This window comes from Gossypium arboreum, chromosome 8, assembly GCF_025698485.1.
Source record: "Gossypium arboreum isolate Shixiya-1 chromosome 8, ASM2569848v2, whole genome shotgun sequence".
In the NCBI taxonomy this organism is placed as follows: domain Eukaryota; kingdom Viridiplantae; phylum Streptophyta; class Magnoliopsida; order Malvales; family Malvaceae; genus Gossypium; species Gossypium arboreum.
In genome coordinates, this window is record NC_069077.1 from 61,018,564 (window position 1) to 61,042,047 (window position 23,484).

The following is a 23,484-nucleotide window of genomic DNA, read 5'->3' on the forward strand; positions in this document are numbered from 1 at the left end:
CAGTGTGAAGTTGATACAGAGTCAGATTTCAAAATTAGTTTTAATGGGTGCTTAATGTTTAAAGATCGGATTTGTGTACCGAAGAATGAGGAATTGATTCAAAAGATTCTATAGGAAGCACATAGTGGTTATTTCTCGATTCATCCGGGTAGTACGAAAATGTATAATGACTTGAAGAAAATGTATTGGTGGAATGGAATGAAAAGAGATATATCAGAGTTTGTGTCCAAATGCTTAATTTGTCAACAGGTGAAAGCTGAACACCAAGTACCTTCAGGATTACTCCAGCCTATTATGGTTCCTGAATGGAAATGGGATCGGATTACTATGGATTTTGTTTCAGGATTTCCATTGACTTCGGGAAAGAAAGATGCCATCTGGGTAATAGTTGACAGATTAACTAAGTCGGCTCATTTTATCCCAGTACGTACGGATTATTCTCTTAACAAGTTGGCTGAACTGTATATTGGAGAAATTGTTAGATTCATGGAATACCATTGTCGATTATTTCAGATAGAGATCCAAGGTTTACCTCGCGGTTTTGGAAAAAGTTGCAAGATGCGTTAGGTACAAAGTTAAATTTCAGTACTGCTTTTCATCCACAAACTGATGGACAATCAGAGAGAGTAATTCAGATTCTTGAAGATATGCTTAGATGTTGTGTATTGGAATTTCAAGGAAGTTGGGAAAGATATTTGCATTGGTAGAATTTGCTTACAACAATAGTTATCGACGAGCTTGAAAATGGCACCTTATGAAGCATTATATGGTCGTAAGTGTCGAACGCCATTGTATTGGACTGAACTCAAGGAAAATCAGATTTATGGAGTTGATCTAATAAAAAAGCAAGAAAAGTGAAAGTAATTCGAGATTGTTTGAAAGTCGCTTGGATAGACGAAATCTTATGCGATCTAAAACGAAAGGACATTAAATTTCAAGTTGGTGATAAAGTATTTTTAAAGGTGTCTCCGTGGAAGAAAGTCTTTAGATTTGGATGGAAGGGCAAATTAAGTCCGCGTTTTATTGGGCCGTATGAAGTAATTAAAAAAGTTGGACCGGTAGCATATCGGCTAGCATTACCACCTGAATTAGAGAAGATTCATGATGTGTTCCACGTATCTATGTTACGTCGGTATCGTTCGGATCCTTCACATGTAGTTTCACCGACAGAAATTGAACTACAACCAGATATGACCTACGAAGAAGAACCGATTAAGATTTTAGCTCGAGAGGTCAAACAAATAAGGAATAAAAATGTTGCACTTATGAAGGTGTTGTGGCAAAGGCATGGAGTAGAAGAAGCTACATGGGAATCCGAAGAAACTATGAGAAATCAATACCCACATCTGTTTAAAGGTAAGATTTTCGAGGACGAAAATCCTTAAAGGGGGGAGAGTTGTAATATCCCGAATTAGGGCCTAATCGAAATAGTGGTTTTGTGACCATAAATCCGAGATAGAAATAATTATTTTATAATTATTTTGAGGTTTATGATATGCTTGCATGATTGTGTGAAAATTTCGTGATGAAATTCTATGCCTAAAGTGCTTAAATTGAAAGTAGGGACTAAATCGAATAAGTTGCAAAACTTGCATTCTAGAAGTTTTTAGTATGAAATTACTTTGAAATATTAATTAGGAGGTCTTAAATAGAAATTTTACCAATTTTAAGTTCATGGACAAAATTAGGACATGGAAGGAATTTTTGGAAAGTTTAGTAGTAAGGGTATTTTGGTCATTTAGTTATTAAAATGAATTAAAACAAAATTAAAAGCCAATTTTGTCCATCTTCTTCATTAGGCCGAAATTTCAAGGGTTCTCCATATCTAGGGTTTGTTTCAAGCTTCCAAGCTCCATAGTAAGTGATTCCAAGCCTCGTTTTAATGATTTTTACGTTTTGAGATCCCTAACTCGATAAAGCTTATGTTAGCAATAATTTAACCTAGGGTTTATATTTGGAAAAATACCCATAGGTGAAATTTGTGTATTTTGATGTTTTATGATAGAATATGAAGTTTTAAATTATGTTAGACAACTTGTACTACTCGATTTTAAGCAAAAAGCGAGTAAAAGGGCTTAATCGGTAAAAATACCTAATAGTCACAAGTACATGTTAGAGTGAGAATTTGATGTTTCCATAGAAGAGAAAAGTGATCAGCATGTTGTAAAACATAAGAATAAGGAATAAAGTTTAATCCAGAGCCTAGGGCAAAAATGTAAATATGCAAAAGTTTAGGGGTAAAATTGTAATTTTGCTAAAATTTGAGTTAAGGATTAATTTGATAATGTGAGTATTAAATAAGCTAAATGTGTTATTTTAGATCAAGAAAGACGTGGAATCGACCTCAATCGAGGAAAAGAAAAGATTGTGGACTAAATTGCAAAATCCTTGTATTTTGGTACCAAGGTAAGTTCATGTGTAAATAATGTAGCATAATGGTTATTTTTAAGTTATTGAAGTTAATTATATGTTATGCTGAATTTTATTATGAAATGTACGCTTTGTGGTTAATTTCAAATAATATGTAAATTATGTGAACTACTTGTTAAATATAATTGTTACCGAGTATTGATTTCGGCATTCTACGTAAGACGGCAAGGATAAGTGTTCGAGGAAAAGCCCGTTTGAACCTTAGGAATAGATTAGGATACAAGTGACATGTCACTAGCATGGTTGAGCATCCGAACTCGTTGAGTTGAGTCCGAGTTCACTTATGGATGCGAATGTCCGAACTCGTTGAGTTGAGTCCGAGTTCGTGAGATGTAACTAGGCATCCGAACTCGTTGAGTTGAGTCCGAGTTCACTTATGGATGCGAACGCCAGAGCTCGTTGAGTTGAGTCCGAGTTCGCTTATGGGCGGGTTACATGATTGCTTGATTGCATATATGGCACTTATGTGCAAGTTATCCATGTATCCGAATTATATTCCGATGTGTTCAACGGGTAAAGTTCTACTCAAATGGAGGAATATTCGAGATGTAAAGAGATGTATTGGTAAGTGATGTGAAATGGATATTTTGGACAGGTATGTATTTAACCCTCGGGTTGAGTATTGATACAACCACGATAAGGTAATGAGATGATGAAAATGATTAAAATGTGATATGTGTTTTAGTGATACATGCTAATGTTGATTGGTATGATTTGTTTGTTATGTTACTTATTATTTGCATATGAACTTACTAAGCATTTATGCTTACTCCTCCTTCTTACTCATTGTAGTTTTGGACAAGCCAGTTCAAAGCGTCGGGATAGGTCAAGGCTCGGTCACACTATCCTAAGATTTTTGGTAAATGGCTTGTAAATTTAAGTATGGCATGTATAGCAATATACTTATTTTGTGTAAATGATCTTATGATATGGTGACAAAATGGTTGAGAAAATATTTGATAATGATAAATTATGAAAATGGTAAGTTTAGATTATGTTTGATGTTAAGGAAAATTATTAAGATACTTAGTGCATAAAACTCATAAGAGGGATGAAATTTGCCATAAATGTAAATCTGCAGCAACACTGACGCGAGTTTGAAATTTACTAAAAATCATAGAAATTGAATTTGGTGATGGACTACATATCAAATTGAAGCTTATTATGTCTAGTTTCACATGAAACAAATGAAACAGGTAAAGGAATTATATGTTAGAAGATATTTGAATTTTAGTGAAACAGGGTCATAGCAGTTTCTGAATCCCCTGTTCCTACTTTAGAAATTCACCATAAATTGTAAAGATATAATTAGGTGGTGTATTTTATATCCTCAGAATTATTATTGAGTTTAGTTTTAGGAGAAACAAACCTCATAGTCATATGAATTTTTTACAGAGAGAAATGTGGTTCGTAGTAAACAGAGGTCAGACCAGTCAAGTCCTGAAACAGGGGTAACTTTAACTAATAAACTGTACTAATTGGCCCAACCAAAAATTTTATAAAAAAATAAGTAGATAGCTACATGAGTCTAGATTCAGGGAAAATTTACGGATCTTTATTTCGAGTTTCATAACTCGAGATATGATTTTTCTCGTGACTGTGACGCAAGTAGCTTAAAAGCTGTGAATGTAGAAACAAATAATCCAAAGTTCTAAAAATGTTAAATTAAGCTTAGTAACACCTCATACTCGACTCCGGCGACGGTCTCGGGCGTGGGGGCGTTACAATTATCAAGTGGTTAGATGCGGGTATCATTTATCCCATCTCAGACAGTTCGTGGGTAAGTCCGGTCCAGTACATGCGAAAGAAGGGAGGTATGACAGTCGTAGAGAACAAGAATAATGAGTTAATACCAACTAGAATAGTTACGGGATGGAGGATTTGCATCGATTACCGGAAGCTGAACAAGGCGACTAGGAAAGATCACTTTCCTTTGTCGTTCTTAGATCAGATGTTGGATAGACTCGCGGGGCGAGACTATTACTATTTTTGCGATGGATACTCGGGGTATAATCAGATTACAATAGCACCAGAAGGTCAACACAAGATAACGTTCACCTGCCTGTACGATACAGTTGCATTTAGACGCATGCAATTTGGTTTATGTAATGCACCAGCTACATTTCAAAGATGTATGATGTCTATTTTTACTAACATGGTTGAGAAGTACTTGGAAGCTTTTATGGATGACTTTTCAGTATTCGGAGATACTTACAATGATTGCTTAACCAATTTACCTAAAGTACTAAGGCAATGCGAAAAAATGAACCTAGTACTTAATTGGGAAAAGTTTCATTTCATTGTACGAGAAGGAATTGTTCTAGGGCATCGGATAACGAGACATGGAATCGAGGTAGACAAAGCAAAGGTAGATGTTATTGAGAAGCTCCCACCTCCAACATCTGTAAAGGGTGTTAGGAGCTTTTTCGGCCACGCCGGTTCTTATCGAAGATTTATCAAGGACTTCTCCAAAATTGCTAAACCCTTATGCAAACTATTGGAGAAGGACACGATGTTCAAGTTCGATGATGAATGTTAAAAGCTTTCAAGAATTTGAAGAGTTGATTAGTTATGGCACCCATAATCATCACACCAGACTGGGATTTTCCATTTGAATTAATGTTTGATGCAAGCGACTTCACGATAGGACCTGTCATGGGCCAACGAAGGAACAAGGTTTTCCATCCCATCTACTATGTAAGCCGGACTCTTACAGGTGAGCTGAACTATACGGTAACAGAAAAAAAGTTACTTGCTATTGTATTTGCTTTTGACAAATTTCGATCTTATCTTGTAGGTACCAAAGTAACTGTTTATACGGACCACTCGGCAATTAAGTACTTACTTGCCAAGAAAGATGCTAAGCCGAGACTGATCCGATGGGTGCTTCTACTTCAAGAGTTAGATCTAGAAATTCAAGATCGGAAGGGAGTAGAAAACCAAGTAGTAGATCACTTGTCCAGATTGGAGCCACAAGAAGGGAATTCTCCTATTATACCAATTCAGGAAACGTTTCCAGATGAACACATACTGAAGGTAAGTCATGTCCATAGTACCCCTTGGTTTGCTGATATTGCTAACTATTTAGCTTGTGGTTTGATGCCAATTTATAAGACTTATCAACAAAGGAGAAAGTTTCTTCACGATGTAAAGTACTATTTCTGGGAAGAGCCATATTTATTTAAAAGGTGTGCAAATCAAATGATTAGGAGATGCGTGGCAGAAGATGAAGTACAAAAGATTTTATACCATTGTCACTCAACTCCGAGTAGGGGACACTTTGGAGGTACTCGTACGGCAGCCAAAGTATTGCAAGTCAGATTCTTTTGGCCAACACTATTCAAGGATGCATAAGCGTACGTAAAGAGCTGTGACTGATGTCAAAGGGTCGAAAATGTCACCAAAAGAAATGAGATGCCTCGAGCAAACATCATTGAGATAGAATTGTTCGATGCATGGGGTATTGACTTTCTTGGTCCTTTCCCTTTGTCTTTTGGTCACAAGTATATATTGGCAGCAGTAGACTATGTGTCCAAGTGGGTCGAGCCTGAAGCTTATCTGACAAACGATGCTAGGGTTGTAATTAAGTTCTTGTAGAAACACGTGTTCACAAGTTTTGGAACCCCAAGAGCCATCATTAGTGATGAAGGGTCCCACTTTGTTAACAAGTGGTTAAAATGGTTATTAGACAAGCAATGAGTGAAATACAAGGTTGCAACAGCTTACCATCCACAGACGAATGGGCAAGCTGAGTTGGCAAATAAGGAAATTAAAGGCATACTTGAGAAGGTAGTTTACCCAAATAGACGAGATTAGTCCAAAAGGCTAGATGATGCTTTTTGGGCTTACAGAACAACATACAAGACGCCTTTAGGGATGTCACTTTACAGGTTGGTCTTTGGGAAAGGATGTCATCTACCCTTAGAGTTAGAGTTCAAGGCTTACTGGGATCTTCGACAACTCAACTTGGATCCTAAGCTTGCTAAAGAGAAATGGATGCTCCAACTCAATGAGCTAGAGGAACTCCGACTATTCTCCAACGAAAATGCCAAATTACTCAAGGAGAGACTTAAGAAATGGCATGACAAGCACATTCGAGTTCGAGAATTTGAAGTAGGTCAGCGAGTTTTGTTATTTAATTCCAGACTAAAGTTCTTTCCAGGTAAGCTAAAATCACATTGGTCTAGTCCATTTATGGTTCATCGCGTCTATCCATACGGAGTTGTCGAGCTCCAAGGTAAGGGAGGTAATTTTCAAGTTGACGCTCAACGCCTGAAACACTATTGGGGAGATAAGATTGAACGGAATGAAATTTCGTTCATTTTATCGGATGTTTAAAATTTTCTTGTCTTCTTTTTTAATAAATGATTTAGGGCATATTTTCGGGATTAGCATGTTTAAATAAATTCTGTCTAGGAGATTAGAACTTAAGCGGACTGCTTGTGACCCATCCAATCTTTCCTGGGAATTGATTTTAACATAATTTTCCTAAAAATTATTCTCTAAATAGAAATTTCAATTTTTGATTTTTCAAATAAAAGGGTCAATTTTGATCCAAGTCTTAAATTGCAACTCAATTTCAAATTTTCATTAAGTCTAGGACTTAATTGAATCATTTCTAAAATTTGGTGGCTCTTTTAAGTAAATAATAAAAATTAGATTCCTCTTTTTGTAAATATTTAAAAAGGCTTCTAGAATAAATGTTTTAGTGTAAAAAATGATAATTATTAATATATAATTATATCCATTATAATATATATTAATTATTATCAATTTTAGATTTTTGATAAGTTTTTAATAATAATAAGATGATAATCTTTAATATATAATTATATCTATTATAATTTATATACCAATCTTTATCAATTTAGCATAAATTAGGATTAGTTTTAATCATATTTTATCTTTGTTTAAATAAATTAAATAGCAATTAATAATTTAATATGCATATATCTAATTATTAATTGTTGTTATCTTTGTATAGGATTAGAACTTAGAATTTTATTAATTAAATTGTTTTAAGAATTCTACTCTAATTCATGTTTTTCCCTCTATAAATACCACCCATCTTCTCATTCATCTAACACTCAATACCCAAAGCACTAAAACACCAAAGTGCCGAAGCCCCTAGCCACAACAGCACCCAGCAGTCGGCCAGCACACGCCCATCTCGCGCACACCACGCGTGCATTGCCTTGTGCTGCTTCTGCCTCAGCTCGTGCCAGGCCTTTATCCCGCGCGCCCTGCGTGCGACCAAGTACTACCTGCTGCCAAACGTCCGTGTCACTGCTTGCTTCTTGCCCTGCTACACATCACTGCTCTTACGCACACCAAACACGTACGCCCTAGCTGCTTGTACGGCATTCTTCATTCATCCACCCTAAGCCAACAAACCCTCCAACCCTCCTTATAAATTCCCATCTTTTCCTTCATTTTTATTATTATTTCTTAGAGTTCAAAAAAATGTGGTGAGACCAATTTTTCTCTCAAACTTTTAATTTTATTCAATTATTTAGTTTCTCAGTTTGTTGAATTATTAATTCTTATAAATTAAATTTTTGAGAAAATAATTTTTCCCATCTTATGATCAGGTTAAACATGCCTCGCAAGAGAACTCGTGCTTCCACTGAAATTGATGAAACACAAAACAAATTCCACTGTGAAGAAGCCAGAGTAAGATATGAAAGTATCTTCAAAAATCAACAGATGCATCCAGAAAAAGGCTTTACATTAAAGGAAAGCAGCTATAGAGACTTTATGGCAAGTATTCGTCAAGTTGCTAAAACCCTTAATTGGGAGATATTTTGTGAAAAGAGACCTAGTGCGGATGAGGAGCTAGTTCATGAGTTCTATGCAAATTTAACTTCAAGCGAGATGATAGAAGTCTCAGTTCACGGAATTAAGGTACCTATAAATTCAAATGCTATTAATGAGTTCTTTGAATTACCAGATTTCAAAAACGACGAATATTCCACATTGATGAGCAATATCAAGCCTTAAAATTTTCAAGAAATTCTCAAAGAACTAACAGTTCAGGGTTCTGCATGGAGTATGTCAAAACAAGGAATCCACACTTGTCGAAGAGAATATTTGACGCCACTCGCGAAGGTATGGTTTTACTTCATCCTATTCAGCCTTATGCCTAGCTCACATGGGACTACAATCTCATTAGAGCGAATGGTCTTATTGTACTCGATCCTAACTAGAAAGACCATTGATGTAGGGAAGATCATCTTGACAGAAATACGAAATTTTGTCGTTAAATGCTCTGGCCTTGCTCACTTCCCCTTTACAATAACAATTTTATAATTGAAAGTTGAAATTCTTGGGAATGTAAGGAAGACAGGGTATAGCCAAGGCACAATCATGGATTGGAACCTTTACCGAGTAGCTGGAGACTCGGTTTTACAGAAACGACTTGAAGTAAGTGAGGATCCGGAGGACCCTAATGAAGAAGAAGATACCACGATGCAATCATTTGAAGTCCCTGATAAAGTAGAATCAGTGGAGCCAGAAGCTAAACCTGATACTGAAACTTCAATGTTTAGACGTCAACCGCCTAGCCCAGACCTTCGAGATGAGCTATCAAAATTGATGGACTTAATGCAACATATGCAATTTGATAAACACTAAATTATACATATTTTCACCCCAAATACTTAGCATATTTATGGATGTTTATTACTAGTTTTGTGGATTTTGGTGCTCTTAATCTGTTTATTTCATGTTTTGTACTCAGGAGAGCACCAAGAGTCAAAAGGACACAAAAACGAGCAAAAAAGGGACGAAACAGACCAAATCGAGAAGATGACATGGCCTAAGCCTTGCCACATGGGCAGCTCACACACCCGTGTCTTTCGAGGGTGTCGACCAAGGCTTTCATGATTCACATGGCCTGGCCATTGACCCACATGTTCGTGTGCAAATTAACGGATCGAACACGGCCTGGCAATCACGTCACACAGCCGTGGCACACGAGAGTGTCCCTTTTTCAAAAAGCTGTATTTTACACAGAAAAGGATAGTTAGGGAGGAAGAAAGCCAATCCAAAGCTTATATAAACACCTTAAGTATGACTTAGAAAGGAGGTCCCTTCCAGAACTTTTCTGGAGTATAAAACCACACGCCGGGAATTACTTGAAGAAAGCCAGACGATCTATCCCAAAAGTCGGAGCTACTCTTATTTTATTATGAACTAAATCCCTTAGATACCTAAGGGGGTTGAAACCTATGATGGATCTTGTTATTATTATCTGAACTGTATGATAAATACTTGATTTGTTACTAATTATGTGTTCTTAATGCTTGAGTTAATATTCTGGGTAGTGATTCATGATTTGATGTGCTTATACAAAGGAGCAAAAGTCCCTGTCTAAGAGTAGATTTGGTATAATTAAGTGGAGTTGATCGAACGCCTAGAAATAGGGTTACGAGATTTTTTCAGATTAGGGTGAAACCTAATAAAGGAGTCCATAGATCAATTTACTGCTTCCCTAGGGGTTTTAATTAAGAAAGAGATTTCGATTAATTCAACTGAGGATTAGACGTTATTAGTCTCGAAAGAGATAATAATATAGGTTAGGGAGTCTCACGGATCAAGTCAAGTGAATAAATCGTCTGGCTCAGAGTCAAATAACAAGTGAAATCTAGGTGGATTCCTCCTTGGGTGTTGCCTTTATCAATTACTTTTCTTCAAGTCTTTTTTCCAAAATTTCTCATTGCTTTAGTTTAATTAGTTAATTAGTTTAGTTAATTAGTTTAATAAACAACCCCTTTTTATTTCTAGGTTAAATAATAAAAAGATAGTTATTACTAGTACTTTTGGTTCCCTTGGGTACGATATCCCGATCTTGCCATTACTATACTATTGTTCGATAGGTGCGCTTGCCTTTTCATCTTGATAATAGTTAGTTTAGGTTTGATATTCTTTATAAATATTTATTACTTGTTACGAATCATGAGATCAAGTTTTTGGCGCCGTTGCCGGGGAACTAAGATATTAGAAACACTCAATTTTTATTACTTTAGCCATTTATTTTTCTTGCAATTTAATTTAATTTTTTATTATTATTTATTAATTTACTTATTCTTTCTCTTGGCAAGTTTTTATAGTTTATGACTAGATGAAACCCGTCAGGACCATTACTTTTTGACGAAGAAATCGATCGTACAGTTCGTAGAAATCAAAGAGAGATAAGGCGCAGCTTACGATACACGGAGAACGAGCAAGATGACGATACTCAACCCCCAACCGAAGAGATGGCTGAAAACCAAGGCAATTAGCTACCTCCTACAATTGCGGCTAATCAAAATCCTGCTCCATGCACTATGTATGATTATGCTAAACCTTCTTTAATAGGAACAGAATCTAACATAGTTAGACCGGCTATAGCTACAAATACTTTTGAACTAAAACCTAACACAATTCAAATGATACAACAGTTTGTTCAGTTTCATGGTTTGCAGGATGAAGATCCCAACGCTCACTTAGCTAACTTTCTGGAATTTGGCGATACATTTAAAATCAATGGCATTTCTGATGATGCCATTTGTCTTCAGTTATTTCCCTTTTCACTAAGAAACAAAGCTAAAAAGTGGTTGAAATCGTTACCACGGGGGTCAATTACTACTTGGGAACAAATGATCGAAAAATTTTTAGGAAAATATTTTTCGCCGGTTAAAACGGCTAAATTACATAATGATATCTCTTCTTTTGTGCAGATGGATTTAGAAACACTTTACGATGCATGGGAGAGATACAAGGACTTACTGAGAAGGTGCCTTCACCATGGGTTACCACTTTGGCTACAAGTACAAACATTCCACAATGGTTTGAATCCCTCAACTTGGCAAATGGTTGATGCAGCTGCTGGTGGAACCATCAACAACAAAACACCTAAAGAGGCTTATGAATTCATTGAAGAAATGTCACTGAATAACTATCAGTGGCAAGTCATGAGGACTAAGCCAACAAAAACTGCCGGCGTTTATAACGTCGACTCGATTACTATCTTCAAAATCGTAGAACTTCTCAATAAAAAGATTGATGGTTCACTTGGTTCTACGCAGGTACATCCAGTAATGAGGTGTGACTCAAGCGGAGGAGGTGTGCATACAGAATATCAATCCTTCAATCCCACAACTGAAGGGGAACAAGTCAACTATATGGGTAACAATAACTTTAGATCTCAAAATAACCCATTCAATAATACTTATAATGCAGGTTGGAGGAACCACCCAAATTTCTCCTAGGGAGGTCAAGGGAATCAAAAGCCACAAAATCCTCAGGGTTTTCAACAGCCACCTTACCAACAAGAGAAAAAACTGAACCTTGAGGAGATGCACTCAAAATTCATATCAATGTCAAAAACCCGTTTCCAAAATACCGAGATAGCACTTAAAAATTAACAAGCATCAATCCAAGGAATCAAAACTCTGATAGGCCAGCTATCCAAACTAATCATCGAACAACCACAAGGTAGCTTACCAAGTAATACTGAACCTAACCCAAGGGAACACCTCAACACAATTAGTACTCAAGATAAGGAAGGATTCATTGCGCCTGAGCCAGAATTGATGCAAGAAACTGTGGTGAGCAAAGGTGAAAGTGAGGTAAGTCATAACAAAACAGTGAATAAAGAATATAGACCTCGTGTCCCATACCCTAACGTGACAAGGAAAGAGCACTCAGACAAACAATTTGGTAAATTCCTCAAACTTTTGAAAAAATTACATATTAACCTACCGTTTATTGAAGCTTTGTCATAGATGCCAAATGCAATGAAATTTTTAAAAGAGCTTTTAGTAAATAAGCTGAAGTTAGATGAAGCGTCGCCTATGGAGCTAAATGCAGTCTGCTCAGCTATTCTACAGAATAAGCTACTCCACAAATTGAAAGATCCAGAGAGTTTTACAATTCCTTATTTAATTTGTAGTTTAGATGTAAGTCATGCATTAGCTGGTTTAGGGGCTAGTATTAACGTCATGTCTTACAAAATGTTTGAGCAACTAGGTCTTGGGAAACCTAAACAAACTAGGATGAGCATTCAATTGGCAGATAAATCTATAAGATTCCCTAGGGGTATTATTGAAGATGTACTCGTGAAAATAGATAAGTTCATATTCCCCATTGATTTCGTTGTTCTAGACATAGAGGAGGATAATAACACCCCTTTGATTTTAGGAAGGCCCTTTTTATTACTGCTAAAACAATTATTGATGTTGGCAGAGGTCAGCTTACACTTAGTGTGGGAGACGAAACGGTCACCCTTCAAGCTCGTAACTCTGGCATCACATCGAACATTGAAGGTAATAGTCCACACCAATCTACTAAAACTGACAATATGACTTTGCAGAAATTAAGCTTCAAAGAAGTTCACGAGCCATGTTTCAGAAATGATAGAGGACACATTCATGAAGAACGAAGGCTACGGATAGAGGAGCTAGACGAATGGTGACCACATAAACCAAGAACACATGATAAACCGAAACTACGCCAAAACAAGCCCGATACCTCTCCTAATCAACTTAAGGTTGGCGATAAAGTCTTACTAGATGCTGCAGATCCCAACATTGTCATTACCACACCGAATGAGGAAATGCCTCTTACAGTACTCAGTATTATTCCATTCGGTACGGTGGAGGTGAGTAACCCCAAGTTTGGCACTTTTAAGGTAAACAACACCTGATTAAAACCCTATTTTGATAAGTTTGATAGCAGGAATGAGGAGTATAAACTCCTCGAACCACCCTGACCATTCACTAGAGAGGTAAGTCAAGCTTAGACTATAAATAAGCGCTTCTCGAGAGGCAACCCGAGCACTAACATATTTTGATTTCTTTATTTTTAATTTCTAACACTTTAAATCATTAACATTATCTTTGAATTGTAAAGTTTTTCAGCACACACGGCCAGACACACGGGCGTGCCTAAAGCCGTGGCCAAATAGGGGAAGAGACATGGCCGTGCGATACGGCTGTGTGGAAGCAGGACATGATTTCCCCAAAATATGGGAGGCGATAAATCCCCATGGCCGTGCGACATGGCCGTGGGTGAACTTGATAGGTGAACAAGGGCGTGCCAAGGGCAAGGCTCGATTCTGTTTCTTCGACACGGGCGTGAGACACGCCCGTGCCATTAAGCCAGAGACAACAATACATGGGCGTGGTACCCTACAAAGCTAGGCACGACCGTGAGACATGGCTGTGTCCACACACGCCCCAGACACACAGGTGTGGGATAGTATCCGGGCACGACCTAAATTGCAAAATTCAAAAAACACGGGTTCACACTCAGAGTACATGGGCATGGCACTAGGCCGTGTGGCCCTCCCCTATATAAGCAAACCAATGTTCATCTTCTTCCCCCTTTCAAAACCCTAGCCGAAATCTCCCCTTCTTCACTCCCTAATCCCTATCCCGGCCACCATTCCCCAACTTCTCATTTCCCCAACCCCCAAACCATTCTAAATTCCACTTCCCCTGCATTAATCCTCACTTTTCCATCTTTTTTCCCTCTCCTACAGTTTCCACGAGGGCCCAAGAAGAACTCTTCCAAATACTTTGGGCCCAACCTTTAGTAACAGGCCGCTGCATCGACTGGGCAGATGTTTCCACAAGGCATCTCGGGCATGCTTAGCATGAGGATAATCGAGAGGCACCGAGGAACCTCCCCTCCCTAGTATCTCTCACACAATCTATCGAGGAGGAGGCCTACGAGGACATTCCTGATGATGTCCCCCCACAGCATAAGGACCCACCGACTCAGCCACCACCACCCTCTCGTCCAGTTCATGTGCCAGCTTCATATGCTGACATCTCTGAGTGCCTTACCCGATTTGAGCATCAGTGTTTTCAATGATTTGACAACATTGATGCTACTCTACAGCAGATTTGTCAGCATCTCCACATCTCATCACCAGTGTCATCTCATGAACCATCCAGTGATGAAGATGTTTAGAAATATTCATTTTATTATTTTATGTTTTTAATTTTTATTCAAACTACTTTTTATTTTTTTTATTTTTTATTTTTTTAGCAAATTTAGAATTTTATTATAAATTTTGGTTATTTCTTTTAGAGTACTTATTCTTCCTAATATCTCCTAAAAAGTTCCTAATTTTATCACAGTTATATAGAGCTCTTAAGCTCATTATCACAGAGGAACCAAAACTCCACCGGGAAAGGTTCTCTGCAACTGCCATGTCCTGCTCGACCACGACCAAAGCTACCACAAGATATAATATTCTTTTGGCGCAAGACTTATGGCCTAATGAACCTCTATGACCGCCAGAGTATCCTCCTCCACTCTCGAACTGATTACTCTCTAAAACTCTAGTTCAAGGAATTCATCATACAGGAAGTCTCACTTCCCTCCCTATCTTATTTTTATTTTATAATATCTATCTTTGTACATTGAGGGCAATGTACATCTTAAATGTAGGGGGGTATTTATTAATGATTGCCTTGTTCTCTTGAAAAGCTATCATATCATATTTAGGATAAATTTTGATTGGTTTATGATTTTGATTGATATATCTTGAATTAAAACATAGGGATTTATGCATTGACTATTTAAACTTTAAGACATTAGAGAATCAAGCATGATAAGTTGATTTTTAAGAATTTAAAATTATAGGTTGTTTCCCCAAGTCTAGGTATTACTTTGAACTGGAATTCACGAGTCTAAATATCAAAAGGCCATAATTTTTGTGAGATTTTTTAGCCTTTTGAGCACCTATTCATCCTTTCATGCTCACTTTTATTATTGCTTTGAGTGCGTCAGTATTAAACTGTTATTCTAGAACTTGCTTGATTATGCATGTCGAGGCCACACCATTTGATTTGATATATCAAAATGATTAAGGCACTTAGGATTAACCCACTCATGCCATGAAAAGCCTACCTCCATGTTTAACCTCTGGTAAACCCGTTGAGCCTAACAAACCATTTCTTATATTACCCTTAATATTAACCTTTAACCCATTATTGTTGAAATCCCTTAAATTAATCCCTATTTTTATCGAGATTTGAGTTGAATGGATTGCCTAGCTATGTTTTGTTCTTGATATTTAGTCTATATTATTTAACTTGTTCTTAAAAAAAAAAGAAAAGAAAAGAAAAAAACTATGTATACATATCTGTAATTTCATATTCTGAGAGAAGCTCTGTTGTACGCAAGTGAAGATTAACTCTTTTTCTAGTTAAGGCAACTTTTCAAGTCAATCTCAATTCTAACCCTTTCTTTCAGCTTGTGACCACACCTGTAACACCCCTTACCCATGTTCGACGCCGGAACAGGGTACGAGGCATTACCAGACTTAATCACTAATCATCGTATAAAAACCGATTCATAATTTCACTCTAATTTAAAAATTTTTCAAACACATTCAGGTTGTCCCTTAAAAAGAGCTTACAAGGCCCATATTCAACCACACACATAGCCAAGCATGCACATTCATAAATTGCATCATTTAACTAATAACATAATCAAGACTATCTATATTAAATGACTTTATACAATAGAGACCTTCAAATAACATAGGTCAGTATTTTAAGCCAATTCCTAGCAACTTAATAACAATTAAACGAGTCTCCATACATGCCAAAGACTTAAATACTTTAAAACCTTTATCTATCGATCAATAGTTTGATAGTGTGATTTAACCTCCGGCGACCTCCAACTCGAGCTAACATCTGCTACACTATAGGAAAAAGGAAAGGAAGGGAGTAAGCATTATAGCTTAGTAAGTAAGTATGTAAATATTAATAAGCAATACATTATCATACTTTAAACAAAGTCACAATATGTTCCCAGAATATTACCATCACAAACACACATACTTTCACTATTACAGTCATAAACAGGTTTAAAATAAGCTGTCTAGTAGAGTACCAGAAACTAAATTATTTATTTCTAGAGCTACAGAACTCCAAATTACAAACCGTTAATTTTTCTTGAAACTAGATTCAAATACATTCTTACCATAAAATTTTCAGAATTTTTGGTTTATCCAATTAGTACATTTTATTCATTGAAGTTACCTCTATTTCACTGCTCAACTATTCTGACCACTCTTCACTACGAATCAATTTTCTCCTCGTACAGAATTCAAAAGATGTTCTCATTTATTTCATTTGAAACTAGACTCATTAAGAATTTCAAGAATATAAATTGTATCCTCTAATTATTTTTTTACAATTGATAATGATTTTTCCAAGTCAGAACAGGGGATCACGTAGTCATTCTGAACCATTGTTAATTATTTTTCCAAGTAAGAACAGGGGATCACGTAGTCATTCTGAACCAGTCTCTCAAAAACTTAAATATCTCATAATATAGAATTCCTTTGCTTGTTCTGTTTTTGTTATATGCAAATAGACTCATTAAGCTCTAATTTGATATCTGATTCACCTCTGATTCAATTTCTACTATTTATTGTAAATTTTTAGATTCACGTTACTGCAACTATCCAGAATAGTTTTATTGTCAATTTTGATCTTTCACACTTCAATTGTATTCATCACTTTCCCATAACAATCTTTCCAATTTCCAATCACATATCGAGCATATTGCTCATAAGTTACACACGTATATACTTACACTTATCATCACAAAGTCATACACAAATTCATTTAATCAATTTCCCAGTTGAACGCTTCGGAATAATAATAGATACGCGATGGTATCGCACACAGCCCACCTTTAAAATTGAAGCTCTCTTGTACACACGTGGCCTTCACTTAGCACCACTCATCTGAACTAGCTCAATTGTACACATAATTTTGGCTCTCTTGTACACATGGTGAACACTTAGTACAACCCATGTGACCTAGCCAGTTTATCTTGTAGCTCTCTTGTCTATATGGTGTCCTTCACCTGGAACCACGCATGCGACATAGCTACATATATCCCATAGCTCTCTTGTCTACATGGTGTACACATAGTATCACCCATGCGACCTAGCTACATCATACATGTGACCTAGCTACATACCATCTGTATCATCCAATCTTTCTGAAGGTTCAACCGGGATTTCTCTCTCTTTCTAATACTTGATTCCATACTTCCAATAGTCAACTATGATTCAAAAACCTGCTACAATACATAAAATATGCTGAAATACAAAAACATAATCAAGATAATGTATTATTTACATACAAACTTACATACTTTCTCATTTCCATGTCGAATTAATATTGAACATTTAAATCATCATAATTATATTTACTTTCTACACCTCGGCAATCATAGTAAATATATCAATTTTACATTGAAACATGTATGAATTAATGCTTATTATACATATGAACTTACCTCGATACTAAAACGGCCATTTTACCAACTTTCTCGATTTTCGATGTTTCTCCCATTCTAGATTTAAATCTCATTTTTTAGGATCTAAAACATCATATTTTACTTATTTAATTAATTTACTATTCAAAATAGTCCTTAACTCAAACTTTGGAAAAATTACAATTTTACCCCTAAACTTTTGCATATTTACACTTTTGCCCCTAGGCTCGGGAATTAAACTTCATCCCTAATTCTTATGTTTTATGACATGCTGATCATTTTTCCCTTCTATGACAACATCAAATTCTCACTCTAACACATAGTTATGAACAATAACAACTTTTACCCATTAAGCTGTTTTACTCATTTTTGCTTAAAACCGCTTAGCAAAGGTTGTTTAACATAATTTAAACCTTCATATTCTACCATAAAACATCAAAATAAAAACATTTCACCTATGGGTATTTTTCCAAATATGAACCCTAGCTTAAATTATTGCTAGAATAAGCTTAATCAAGTTAATGGATTCTAAAATCGTAAAAAATTGAAAAGCAGGCTAGAACGGACTTACTATTGAGCTTGGAAAGCTTGAAAACCCTAGCCATGGCTTCCCCCATGCTAATTTTGGCCTCCATGAAAAAGATGAGTCAATTTTGGCTTTATTTTCCCTTTTTATTTCTTTGAATTACCAAATGACTAAAATGCCCTTAAGGCCTTTCTTTAAAATTTTGTCCTATTCATGCCCATTTTTGTCCAAACGAAATATAATGGTCTAATTACCATTTAAGGAACTCCTCTTTAAACCCCCATTTTAATCAAGTACTTATGAATTAGAACACTATTTTGCAATTTTTGCAATTTAGTCCTAAAAGTCCAATTAAGCACTTTATCAGTAAATTATTTAACGATATTTTTACATAATATTTTAATCAATAAATAAACCTTAAAACTTAATCAGAATAAATTTTTCAACTTTGAATTCGTGGTTCTAAAACCATAGTTTCGTTTAGGCCCTAAATCAGGCTATTACAGCAACTTCTGCAAATAAGCTCTAATAGGCAAATTAAACATGCAATCTATAAAATTTCTTATCAATACTCTAACACATGCATCTAATAACTCGGTAAATCAGAAAAATTAATCGAAATAAACTTTTCTATCTCAGATTTGTGGTTTCGCAACCAATAATCCATTTAGGCCCTATTTCGAGATGTTACAACACCCCATAACCAAGCCTCATTACAACCTTCTAAAGACCTTTTGATTAATGTATCATCTTAAATTATAGTGGTGGAGATCTGATTTTCATGCAAGCCTATGGTAATGACTTTTCATTATTGACTATTGGGTGCTTAATTTATTATCCTTAAACACCTCGAGTGATTTGAGTGAACCTTTAGTGAGGATGTGAAACTCTATGATATTCCGAATCAAAGGTAATTACTTAGACGAAGGGAAACACCTAAGTTTGCATAACTAAATACTCAACTTGGAATGTTTGAAACTTTTATGTTCTTTTAGTTGACTTCTCAATGTATGATTACTTATGGATTAATGTGAGATATTATCGATAGAAATTATAAGTTGAGAAGAATTTATTTTGATTATGAGTTGAGGATTTTGCTTGAGGACAAGCAAATGCTTAAGTGTGGGGGAATTTGATAAACCGTAATTTATACATATTTTTCCCCCATATTTAACGCATTTTATGGATGATTTTCCATTAGAATTGGTGAATTCGATGCTCCTAATGCTTTAATTTCATGTTTTACACTTAGGAGAGTATAGGAGAATGAAAGGAACGAGAAACAAGCCAAAAATGGAGAAAATGGACCAAAGTATGAAACCAACACGGCCTGGGCCTCCTCACACGGGCAGACCACATGGCCGTTTCAATCTGGTAGAATTGGAGCACGACTCACACGGGCATAGCACACGCCCGTACCATTTTAACAAGCTCGAACACGACCTGACGTAATCACACACGGGCGTGTTCCAGCCGAGCCCAAGTTAAGTCCAATTTGGAAAAGGCCACTTTTGAGGGCTTCTAGGCATTTCTAAGATTATAAATACACCCTGGAAGAGGATAAAAAGAGAGACGGAGAATAGGGGGCAAGGAATTACCCCAAGGAAGCCGATTGATCCATCTCAGATGCCGGATTCATCATCAAGACTGAAGATCTCTCCTCAATTTCCCTTCAAGAGTTTTGGGTTTTCTTTATGTTTTGTATTCTTTATTTTTCTGAGAGTTTGTTTATTTAGTTATGAATTAAATCCCCTAAATACCTAAGGGGAATGAATCCTAAGACGAATCTTGTTATTATTTTCTGAATTGTATGATAAATATTTAACTTGTTCTTAATTATGTGTTCTTAATTCTTGTTTTGATATCCTAGGATACTGATTCAAGACATGCTCTTATTCAGAGGAGGAATAGACCCTGTCTAAGAGTACTGTTGTTATAATTAAGCGGAGTTGTTTGCGCGCCTAGAAATAGGGTGACAAGATTTTTTTGATTTGGGTGAAACCTAATAAGGGGATCCATAGATCGAGTTAATGCAACCATAGAGTGTTAATTAGAGAAAAGTCTCGGTTATTCAATCTAGGGATTAGACTCTATTAGTCTTGAATAGGGATAATAACATAACTTAGGGATCTCTACGAAACAAGTTGAATGAATAAATCGTCCAATTCAGAGCCAGAACAAGTAAAGTCTAGGTGGATTTTTCCTTAGGTATAGTGTAACACCCCGTACCCGAGACCGTTTCCGGAGTCGAACACGAGGTGCTAACAGACTTAATTCATTGATTTTCACAGTTCATTTAAAATTTCCAGACAAGCTGGCTAACTGCGTCACTGTCACCTTAAAAACTGTATCTTGAGTTACAAAACTCGAAAACAAGTTTCGTAAATTTTACCTGAAACTACACTCACATATCCTTCTACAAATTGTTTTCTAGAATTTTTGGTCAAGCCAATTAGTACAGTTTATTAGTTAAAGTCTCCCCTGTTACAGGGTTCGACTACTCTGACCTTCATGCAATACGTCTTAGCTATCTTCCTGTACAGGGCTTCAATACTTATGCCGTTTGTTTCTAACGAAACTAGACTCAAAAAGGAATCTATAAATATATGGCATAACTTCTAATTTTCTCTGTTTAATTTATAGTGAATTTCCAAAGTCAGATCAGGGGATCCAGAAATCGCTCTGGCCCTGTTCCACAAAAACTTAAATATCTCTTAAAATACGACTCATATGATAGTTTCGTTTCTTCCATATGAAACTAGATTCATCAAGGTTCGATTACATAATTTATTCACTATTTAATTTCATTCCTACTATTTTTAGTGATTTTTCAAATCCGCACCACTGCTGCTGTCAGCATCAGTTTTTAAGGTAAACTTTACCTATTTCATGGTTTTCCATGAATCAACTAGAATTTGTCATACAAAGCACCAAAATGATCATGATTAACCATTCCAATGGCTAATCGTTACCAAACATTTCCATACCTCTCAATGAACAACATACAAAACGATTATAATGCTATGCTCAAAGTGTATATAAGCCATTTTCGCATGGCTATCCAAATTTATACAAAACCAAAGGGTACATGACCAACAACAAAAAGGGTAGTCCTATACATGCCATTAGTAGAGTTCAACTAAAAGAGTACCAAAAGGGCTTTGATAGTGTGGACGACTTCGACTTCGACAATCCCGAGTCCGATAGCTGACGAACCAAAATCTATAGAACAGAGATTCAAAGAACGGAGTAAGCATTTAATGCTTAGTAAGTTTTGAGCAATGAAATCATGCACAACTGAAGTATAGCATTCATACGACTAAACGAATAATTTCATGTACACATATTCTCACAATCATACCTACTTCACATTTCCAACCTTTATATTCATACGTAAGGAATCAACTTGTCTAAAAGCCGGAAGCTTGTTAGTCGATTGAGCAAATACTATTTAGAGGGAATCAATTATCTCAATGCACATACGAAACATACCTCATCGTTGGGATTTTACGAGCGTATTAATTGAAATTATTACAGCAAGATTGCTCATTCCCAAACCACTCGCACAAGGCCTTCGGGTCTTAGCCCGGATATGGTCACTAGCATAAATGCCTTCGGGACTTAGCCCGGATATAATTGCTAGCACAAATGCCTTCGGGTCTTAGCCCGGATATAGCAACTCGGACAAATGCCTTTGGATCTCAGTCCAGATATAGTCACTAGCATAAAAGCCTTCGGGACTTAGCCCGGATATCATTCGAATAACCATGCACATATATCAATAATCATGACACATCCATATTTCATTTTCATTACCAAAGCTCAAACACAAGACACTTATCACACTTACTAATTTCGGCTCAATAGCCACATACAAAGAGCACAATTTTGATTTGCTTTATGACATGATCTCTATGCACATACGGCTACCCATCATACGTATAGACTAATTAATTCAACATATAATTCAAGTAGAATCATTATATCACCGTATTTTTGTTATGACTATACGTCATGACTTAATCAAATCGTAAACTAAGTTTCATTACTCGAAAACTTACCTCGGATGTTGTCGAGCGATTTCGTGACTATTCGATCACTTTTTCCTTTCCCTTGTCCAACTTTGGTCCTCTAAGCTCTTGAGCTAATTCAAGCAAATTTAACTTATTAAGGTCTCATTATGCTAGCTTATGGCGAATATGACAAGGAGTTGATAGGTCATATGGCCACCTTTAGCTCAAATACAAAGCGGTCATACGCATTTTAATCACATTGAGCAATTTAATACAATTAATCTAACATTTCCTCATGTGCACCTTCATGACCGAATACACACATCATTAACCTAATATCAATTAACTAAGCACTTTAACAAATTCTCCTTGAGCCGATTATCTAAGTCAAGATAAAAGCATCAATATGCTTGCCCCTAACCGAATACATGCAGCACCAATCTATCTCATGTGGCCGAATATGCATGTCTATGTTGAGGCCAATTATATACTTAATACTTCCTACAAATATGGTTACTTGTATTAACTACATACCATTTTGTTTCAAGTTCAAATACTAACTACAATTATGTACACTAGTAATCAAATACTAATATTTGCACTTCACCTTACTACCATTTCTCATGCAAATAACATGAACAACAACCATATTTCCTACTATGGCCGAATACATCAAGACACCATACCATTTCAATTTTGGTCATGGGTTAAACAAAGAACCTAATGTCTATCTCAAAAAAAATGCTAAAAAGAAAATCCAAGAGGCATCAATCCACCATCACATGTATCATTATAAAGCTTCACATTTAGCATGCAAATGACATCAACACAAATCCACCTTAGCCGAAACTTAACTCATCTTCATGCATCATCACCAACATCAAACACCACCCAAGAAGACAACACCCATGGCCGAATATCATCTCCATCACATAGCAAAGATTTAAACCATGGGCTAGGTAGAACTCAAGCTAACAACTAAAACATGCATGCATCTCATGGAACATCATCAAACATACCTTAATCTAGATACAAGTATGGCCGAACCTCCTCAACCTTTTCTTCCCCTTCTTCCTTTGATTTTTCGGTCATGAAGAAACAAATGAGAACCTTTTCTTTTCTTTTTTTTCATCATCCTACTAACCATTATTATTTTATCATTTCTAACATAAACCATTAACACAACATGTTTATGACATGTTTTACCCATCACACTTTGTC

General features: G+C 36.1%; 1 non-coding gene across 1 annotated transcript; it reads right to left on the minus strand.

Annotated features, from left to right (window-relative positions):
• Positions 1-11,118: 11,118 nt before the first annotated feature.
• Positions 11,119-11,224, minus strand: LOC128280245 (small nucleolar RNA R71). The gene has a single exon (XR_008270425.1). It is a non-coding gene; the product is annotated as a small nucleolar RNA R71 (small nucleolar RNA).
• Positions 11,225-23,484: the final 12,260 nt, after the last annotated feature.